Source organism: Nuphar pumila, chromosome 4 (genome assembly GCF_984573655.1).
Source record: "Nuphar pumila chromosome 4, dmNupPumi1.hap1.1, whole genome shotgun sequence".
Lineage (NCBI taxonomy): Eukaryota > Viridiplantae > Streptophyta > Magnoliopsida > Nymphaeales > Nymphaeaceae > Nuphar > Nuphar pumila.
Window position 1 is genome coordinate 141,463,735 of NC_143252.1, and position 10,304 is coordinate 141,474,038.

The window sequence follows — 10,304 nt, forward strand, 5'->3', positions numbered from 1 at the left end:
TAGATTCCCAAGGGGTAAAGTGAAGGACAAGAAATCTTGGAGGCAGGAATCGAAACAGTGAGGGTTTCCAAGGGTGAAGAATCATGGGTCAGGAAAGGGAAGAGTTGCATAACGTGAAAATGTTAAGAAGGTGAATTGGCTGATGTGGCACTAAATGTAGTAAGGGAAAAGATGGTCAGATGCAGTGAATACAGAGGAGCAAGATGAGGTATGAAGAAACAAAGTGTGCATGCCAAGAAGAAAGAAAAAAAGAGTATAGCAGCTAGCATGATTCAACCATCCCTTCTAATATAGCATCTGGAAATAGAATTGAAGTTATTGCAGGGTTTCTGCATATAAGAAGCATATAAAACAGGGAGCACACACAAGAGAGAGAAAGAGACCAAAATACAGGTGTCGAGCAGCAGCCCGAGCATCTAAAGATGGAAGTTAAACAATGAATGCCTACAATGCATGAGGAGCAGAATAACAATTGATTACAGAAAATGAAATAAGCCAATAAATGTTAGATGTACAGAAATATCAACATTAACATCAAGCATGAGAATCATTTTTATTCTTCATCAGAAAAACTATCAGCTAAAAGCCTAAAACTATTTGACGGAAATATTAAAGTCCACTTTTCAACCCTAATATTTTTATCCATAACAAAAAATTTCCATTTACTTTTCACTATTAATTGGCAAACTTCCTTTATGTTTCAGTGGTATTTGAATAATGCAATAAGCCAACATACAGAGATCGATCGCTTTTTCCATGGGTTCCAAGGAACCATGAAAATTATAGTAGGCCAAATGAGAAGGTATTGCAAAACACTTTAGTCTCACAGTAAGAGCACCAATAATGGGGATCTCTAGATTTGCAGTAAAGGACAGTGGCTCAGCAAGCAAAGATGAGATAGACAAAACTCTAACTGCTTCAACCATGCATTCATAGTCATCTGTTATTGCAGATGAAATATAATGAGTTCTCAAAATGTGAAGTCCCTTGTCGGTCAGGACCATCTTTGCTTTACTTTGACCTCCATTTAGTTCTTTGGCAAAATTTTAGCCACCATATATCCTTCAACAGCCATCAATTCCTTTCATATTATTAATGAGATGGGAATACCGTCACTTCAAGATTCAACAAGATTTCAAGTTAATCTTGGTAATCAGAAGGCCAGTTAATAAGTCAGGAGATTAGAGCGAGTAAACAAGTGTTCATGAGCAACAAGACGCCAAGCCATCCAAAGCAGGTAACATGTTCAAAAAAACGTACAAGCTGAAACAGTAATGTTTTGTTAGATTTTGTTATCTAAAGATTCTAAACACATTCATCAGGTCTTTGTGCAATGCCTAATAAACTTGTACAACATGTAGGAAGAGTTTGGCAATTCAACTATTCATAGGCACTGAATGAAACATAATTTACCCAATTAGCAGTAGTGTGTTTTCTCATGTAGTTCAGAATGTCATCAACATGTTCTTTGTTAGTTCAATGGTAGTTGCCATATGTCAATGGATAAAAAGACATCCTGTTCAAAATAATCTCAGTAGTATGTCTTATTTTAAGAGCAAATAACTTGCCATATTACATCATGTAGCTCTCAGCAAGAGCAACTGGCTCTTCAGGGATCAGCCATTGTTGCCACAGTGGGAAGTGAAGCAGGAATCAATACAGGAAGGGGAAGTTGAAAGCAATGACTTTAAATTATATGAAATCGCATAGGAAGCAAATGAGGTTCATGCATAAAATATTGTAAAAAATTAATGCAGTTAAGAATGAAACTGTTAAAAAATAGAGTTCATAGGCAATAAAGCTATATTAGCAAATTAGAGCAGAACATAAAAATACAGAAGTAACAAAACATTCTAAAACAACAATTTTCTATGCAATATTTTAAGTAAAAATGGCATCTATGGACAGTAATGTTACTTTGGCACGAAGGATAGAGGTAAATAAGAAGAATTTCTACAAAAAAATTGTTACAGATTTTGTAACATATATTACAAATCAAAGATCATTGAGTCTTAAGTCTAGTAACACAAGTCAGCTACTTGATGATATCTGTAAACAATAAAAGAAGATCATGTATACAAGAAATTAGGAGTTCTGCCTCCAAGGAATCATGTTTACTATGTCAAGAAGCGAGATTCCTGTGGCATGAATTGCAATTTCCCTGAATAGGAATCACAAATTCCTCATCTATTCCTCTTTATTATGGAAGTGGGCCACTTTCCACTTCCGAATCACATTTCCCAGGGCGTGATTTCCAATGTTGCTAGGTGCTCCCTATATCTGTGGATCAGCCAAATGAAAGAGCATATCATGCTCCTGCGTGCCCTGTCCCTGAAAGCTCAACCAACTCTATAAAAACTCTATCCACTACATTCTGGGATCTAGAAAAGAAACCTATCCAGTTGGCAATGATGTACCACATTAATCTCTTCATATTGACCTTAAGGTTGTCTCAGGATACTTTGTCTCATAATTCCATTGACGATGGATTTGTTAGGTCATCAAATTCTTCAACCTAGATATCCAGTAGACATGTTAGGGTTCTTTTACAAGGCCTGGTATTCAAACTTCAACCTATTCATATTGGAGTTTAGAACCTGGAACTAATCATTTGCTATGTCACATGGGTGCGGGTGCGGCAAAATATATATATATATATATATAAGGGGGGTCCGGGGGTTCCCCCCGACGCGGGTCCCGCTGTGCGGTCAGCGGGCGCCCCTGGCGAGGGATTATAGGGGGGCAGCGCCCCCTGCCCCCCCCCCCCCCCCCCCCACACACACACAGTTTTTTTTTAGATTCCGCAGCCCATTTCATCGAGCAGATTTATTTTTTTTAATCCAAAAAATTGACCAAAATGACCCTGGGTGTGTTGACCGCACCAGGTGCCGAACCCGCGTCGCGTCGACGCGGGTGCGGCACCTGTCTAGCCGAATCCCTGTGACATAGATCATTTGTTTTTTCCAAAAAGTAATTCCAGATATCATGCTAACCCGATGCCACAAGGATATGGCAATAGATATAGGAATATGGTTATTTTTATCGAATTTTCCAATATGATAGTGTAATGAAATACAACCTCACAAGAGATATAGCACAAGAGACTATAAAGATATCTCAAGCACACAATAATGAAGCCATTAATGGACAAGATAAATAGAATCACAAAGTGACATGAAATAAATAATATTTTTATTAATAGAGTGCTAAAAAGCATGAAGAAGGAGAGGAGACTAACCCTTCTATTTATACACAAAAGGAGACCAAGGAGGGGCTCCCATAGAGCCATTGGGAGCTCCCCAATGGTCATATTTGTGACCGTTGGGGAGAGCCCCAATGGCTATGTGGAAAGATCAAATTGTCCTTGGTCTAAATAATAAAAGAAATAAAAAATAAAAAGGAAGAAAAATATGAAATAGTCCCTAGTGGACTATTCTAATTACATGTGATAAAAAGACTAAAATATCCTTATGAGTTATAAAAAATATATATATACATAAATGCATATATATATATATATATTTATATTCATTTTAACACCCTCCCTCAAACTTACGATGAGATCACCGAAAGTTTATTAAGGCAAAAGATAAACTAAGGTACAGGAAGAGCTTTGGTGAAAAAAATCTGCAAGTTGATACTCTGAGGTGACATACGACAACTCAATAATTCCTTTCAGATACTCATCATATACATAGTGACAGTCAATCTCAATATGCTTTATTTTTTCATGAAATAACTGGTTACTCGCAATGTAGATTGCACTTTTGTTATCACAACACATCTTTGGAGATGGAAACTCCCATGTCTTGGAGAAGAATCCTTAGTCATACCAGCTCCATATCCATAGTAGTTGTAGTCAACAACAACAACAACAACAACTACGCCTTCATCCCAAAACAATTGGGGTCAGCGATATGAACCAAAAAAGAAATTCATTTTGGGTCTTCCACATGAATCCTTTTCCTCCAATCATTTCTATCCAACGCCATGTCCTCGGTGAGGTTCAAAGCATTCATATCCTTTCCTATCATCTCCATCCAAGTCTTCCTAGGCCTACCCCGACCTCTTTTAACTAATATATTTTCCCATTTCTCCAACCTTCTAACTGGAGCATCATTAGGCCTTCGCCGAATATGTCCAAACCACCATAAACGATTCTCTCGCATCTTATTTTCAATGGGTGCAACACCTACCTTCTTACGTATCTCTTCGTTCCGAATCTTATCTTGTAGTTGTAGTCATAGCTCGATATTTTGCTTCAGTTGAAGGCAACAAGACCTTCTATTGTTTCTTTCACCTTCAAGAAATTAAAGAATTTTCTAAGAAAACACAAAAACTAGTAGTTGAGATTCTATCATTTGGATTTCCACCCCAATTAACATTAATGTAAGCGGTTAAATCTAAAGATAAATAAGAGGATAAGAAAATCCCTTTAGAGATTGTGTTTTTAATATATTAAACAATCCTCATAATTGACCCCATGTGCACTGTAGTAGCAGCATGCTGGAATTGACTAAGTGCATAGACTACATAAGCGAAATCAGGTCAGGTGATAGAGGGATAGGTGAAAGATTCAATCAATTGACGATATGAAGTAAGGTCATCGAGCAATATGTCATCTTTAAGTCTTAATTTAGCATTTATGACTTCTAGAGTCTCCACCCTCTTGTCATCAGAAATTCCTAGCCTAGCACACATGTAAGCAGTCAATTTCATCTGTGAGAGAATATATCCTCTGAGCAACTAGGCAACCTCAATTCTAAAAAATATCTTAAAACCCCCAAGTCAGACATATCAAAAATTTTCTTTAAAACAGATTTAATTTCAATAACTCCTTTGTCATTTCCTGTGATGATCGTGTCATCAACATATAAAAAAAGAACCACAATTTTAGTACATATTTCTTGACAAAGAGAACAGTGTCACTATAACAAGAGATAATCTCAAATTAATCAAAACATTACTAAATTTATCATACCAAGCCTTAAGGGCTTGTTTAAGACCATACAAGGCCTTTTTAATCTTTAAAATTTTTGCATTAATATCAACTCCTGGAGGGGGTCCATGTAAACTTCATCACTAAGTTCTTCATTTAAAAAGGCATTTTTAATATCTAGTTGATAGATAAACCATTGTTGGATAGAGGCAATGGCAATTAAAGTTCAAACACTAGTCATTCTTGCAATGAGAGCAAAGGTTTTCTCATAATCTATTCCATATTCTTGGGCATATACTTTGACAACCAATCTTGCTTTATATTTTTCTAATGATTTGTCACTTTTGGTTTTGACTTTAAACACTCATCTATATCCTATAGGTTTTTTGCCTAGAGGAAGATCAACTATTTTCCAAATATTTGCTTTTCTAAGAGCATTAAGTTCTATTTTCATTGCTTCATTCCAATAATGATTTGTTTGGCATCATTATAATGAGATGACTCACAATAAGAGTGGAGTGTTATTAAACACACTCTAAAATTGAGAGAAAATGAGACATGATATAAATCTACTAGGAGCATTAAAGATTCGATTAAATCTACTAAGTTGGGATTCCTCTAAGGGTATGGTTTGAGAAAACTTGTCAAGGGTACATGGATTATCACCTTAACCACGTCGAGTATTAACATTCATATCATTGGATGTATTTTCATTTAAATTTTTATTTTGATGACTTATTTCATCAATAACTGGATGTTCATTACTAGAGTTATCATTTATTGAAAGTTTGTATAATACAGTGTACCATAGTGATGTGTAAAGTAACTTTTAGGCTTCTATGTACATACCATGTAAAGGAGGCATATACTAGTCTTTTATCTCTTTTCTTTTTAATGTCTTAAAGGGGTCAACCCTTTAGTTGTAATGAATCTCATTTTCACGATAAGCAATACATGTGAACTTGTGTTCCCTCTTGTTTTGGTGTTTAACTTCTTCTAACTCTAACTTTCTACAGATTTGGGTTTCTAACATGGTATCAAAGCTTGTTTAAAGACACAAAATTGATGATTGAGGAGGGAGACTGGAAGGTGTCAATCTGTTGGGACCAGATTCACCTCGACTTGCATGCTCCTCTGCTGCAGAGACTGTGAGTTTTTCTATTGATTGAGGTGGGTTTTCGATAGAACGTGATTTTAGGAGATGAATGAACCTAAAATCATGTTATTTAGTTAAGATTTGAAATTTTGGAGAGTTTTTCTTTGATTTTCTATGTATCACAGTGAACAGTAATCAAACCTTGAAAAATCCATTCTTTTCAGTTTATTGGTAGGTTCAATGCCCAAATAGGTTGTACTCAGGTCATTTTTGGGTATAGAACCTATTGATACTGGTCTTGGGTCTTAATTGGTTGATTTGGCCGAGTTCTTTTGATTTTTGGGCATCTAAAACAGGCGCTAACTGTTTTCTTCAGTTCTTCTTTGATATTGTCTGTCTGTGGTTACAAGATACAACAGAATATCATGATAGTTGGGGTTCTAGTTGTGGATCATGTTACCTTGGTTGCTTTTCGTGTTTTTTTGGTAAATCTCGATACCATTCGTTAAGCTTTTGGGTATCGTGAGGCTTGTTTGTGAAAGGTTCTTCACAAGGTTGCTTTATTTTGGGTACCTTCTTATTGCAATAGTGGTACAAATTGCACCTAGATAGTTTGTTTGTTGTGCATTGTGTTTGTGCAACTTTTTTTGGCACTGTAGTAGGGGGTTGGTGAGTTATGGAGAAGGAATGGATTCAAATTATCACAATCAAGTTAAATGGGACAAACTTGTTAAGATAAATGTATCCTTGGTATGTATATTATATGTATGTGTATACATATATGTATGTGTACATGTGTGTATATATATATATATATATATATATATATATATATATATATATATATATATATGTATAGTTTTATATATTTATCTTAGTCAACCTAGGTTGTGTTCTAGCCGTTGGAGGCTAGTTCAATGGCTAGAAAGGACTCCTTCCCTTTTAACTCCTCTCTTATCTCCTTCTTTGGCCTATATATACGGGTGGGTATGTGACTTTAAAGGTGAGAGAGTGATGGGTAGTTTCCTTCGTTTTGAGTGTTTGAGTGTTGTAGTGAGGCTCTCTTGTAATTTTTCATTTCTTTTGTATTATTTGAATTTCATATTTAATGAAATTGTTTATTTTTAAGTCTTGTGTTCTATAAGCATTTCCATTGTAAATGTATGTTTAACTACATTGTATTTTTGGCTCATGGGACACATTCCACAGTGCATTGGGATACGTACCATTTTGTGAGTATCAGAGCAAGGCATTGAAGTCTTGAGAAAGATTTGTATTAATGGATGGTATGGATTTAAGAATTTTGTATTCCGGTATGTATATTTGGCTTTTCTATTTTCATATGTATGGTAAGTGTTTGTAAAAAGGGTTATGAAAAATTAAATGTTTTTGAAATATGTGATATGTGTAGTGAAAAATTATATTTTGCAAAATATGTGGTTTCTTAAAATCTTATGTGTTTCATGTTTTTGCAAAATACTAAATTTTATGTTTGAATGTCTCTTAACGTATGTATGGACTATCTTTTGGATTTCTTTTTTTGTGATGTGATCAAGCATAAACATTAAAAAGATATATTGTGTGATTTTTTTTTAATATTGACGTGTTTTCTATATTCTCATAAGGTCTTTCTATTATCATGTGAATGTGTCATTTCATGTATGTTTGAGTGATATTGCATTATTAAGTAAGACTATTTTCAAATGACTTATGTTGGAATAAGACATCTTTAGGTATATACCTCAAATAGTCTTTATTGAATAGCATAATCATGACTTGTTATTATATACTCAAATCCTTTTTTTTTGTGCTTATCTTAGTGGTTTCTTTTCTTGTGTAATATCTTATATCATGCATCTTGGAGATTGTATATTCATAGTATTGTGAGAAAAAACTCTTGTTTAATGCGATCATATGTGGGTTCATAGTTATGTAATTAAAATCTCCATGGCTTTTTTAGAACATTTTATCAATAATGTCAACATTTTTATGTTTATGCAAAGTTCTTAGTTGGCTATTTGTATCTCACCCACTACTGGTTTTGTACTTGTGTGATTGCGCACTTAGTGTTGAAACGTGAAGACCTCCACATTCACCTGTGCAGGAAAGAGAAAAATGAGAAGAAGAGGCTGCAAAACACGTCAATAGGTTCCAGCATGTTTTTCATTGTATTAGAGGTTTAATATGTAACTAATACATAACCTTTTTTTAGGGTACTAAATTACCCTCTAATAACATACATATTTACAACAGACATTCATCACTTTGGATCTGGATCCGATCCATTACATAAACCAGGTCCAGACCCGACTTAGGTTAGAGAACCAGAAACGACTTCTTTTCAGCCTCCCTCAAGTTGTGCATGGTCCTGGACCATGAACAACTTGCCTTTTAGAAATCAGAATTTGTCTTTTGTTAGTCCTTTGGTGAATATATCTGCAACTTTCTCTTCAGTTCACACAAACATAGGTTCAATCTCTTTCTCTTCAACCTTCTTTCTCACGAAATGTTGATCAATCTCAATATGCTTTGCTCGACTATGATAGATGGGGTTAAAGGACATATTGATGGCACTTTGATTATCACACAACAGAAGTGAACGAACAATCGGTTCTCCCATCTCTGTTAAGAGATGTCTTATCCACGTAGCCTCAGCAGTCGCAGCAGCCATCGATCTGTACTCAGCCTTTGTACTTGACCTAGCGACTACCTTTTGCTTTCTACTACTCCAAGAGACCATGTTGGATCCAATGAAACTACAATAACCAGATACAGACCGTCGTTCATCTGGGTCACCCGTCCAATCAGCATCAGCATATATAATGATTTCATGGCCACCTTTATTTAATTCACTTTTCCTGTACACCAGCCCATCACCAACTGTACCCTTTAGATAACGAAGTATTCGCTTAACTGCCTCCATGTGCGATGTATGAGGTTCATGCATAAACTGAGATACTTGATTCACCGAATAGACTATGTCAGGTCTGGTAAAGGTCAGATATTGTAACATGCCCATGATGTTGCGATATCTAGTGGGATCCTCATATAGATCCCCTTCTTTAGAACTCAATTTTTGATGGACGATGCTTGGAGTTGCCAATGGCTTACAATCTTTCATGTCTGCTCTACTAAGAATATCCATCGTGTATTTGTGTTGAGTAAGAGTAAGTGTATCACACGTTTTATCCACTCCAAGAAAATATCGCAGATCACCGAGATCTTTCATTTTGAATCTCTGATTTAATATATTCTTTACTTCCTCAATATGGCTTTTGCAGTTCCCTGTGATGATAATATCATCGACGTATATTAGCAGAAGAGTGGTTACATCTCGTTTATTGTAGATGAATAATGAGTGATCTAGAAGAGACCGAGAGAAATCGTGCTTCTGTATTTCCAACGAAAAACTCTCGAACCAGGACCGAGAAGCTTGCTTCAATCCATATAAAGCTCTTTTCAACTTACATACATAATGATTGGCATCTCGTTCTGCATACCCGATGGGTTGTTCCATATAGACCTCCTCTTTTAGGTCCCCATGTAAAAACGCATTTTTAACATCTAACTGGCTCAACGCCCATCTATGTTCAATGGCAAGACCCAACACAATACGAATGGTTCCCATCTTAACAACAGGGCTGAAGGTTTCATCAAAATCTTGTCCTTGTTCTTGTGTGAACCCTTTGGCTACAAGTCTAGTTTTATACCTTTCAATGCTCCCATCTGGTTTATATTTTATCTTGTATACCCATCTCGACCCAACTACATTCCTATCTAGTGGTCTAGGCACAACTTCCCAAGTACCACATTCATGTAAAGCTTTTATCTCTTCATTCATTGCTTCAATCTATCTTCTAGAGTTTGCAGCTTGATAAAATGTGAGGGGCTCATCCTCTTTATTTATGGATGTTAGGAACAATTGAAAATCCAATGAAAAAATTTTATAACTAACCCACCTGTCAAGCGGATGTCGGGCCCGGGTGGATCTTCTGATGTTGTCCAACATATGTGGAGCGGAAGTAGAAGGACCAGAATCATTATCACAAGAAAAAGATGAGGGCACTTGCTCTTTTTCTCGCCGGGTGTATACAATACCTTTATACCTTACTGGCTCCAAGTTTTGTGTGGTAACCTCTTCTGTTTGAGATACATTTGATGACTCCTGACATATCTCCTTCTGGCTGCAATCTGCAAGACAATCTTCTTTAGCATTGGAGAAGAGTTCTGAATTTAACCATGGATCATACACCTCAACACTTAGACCTG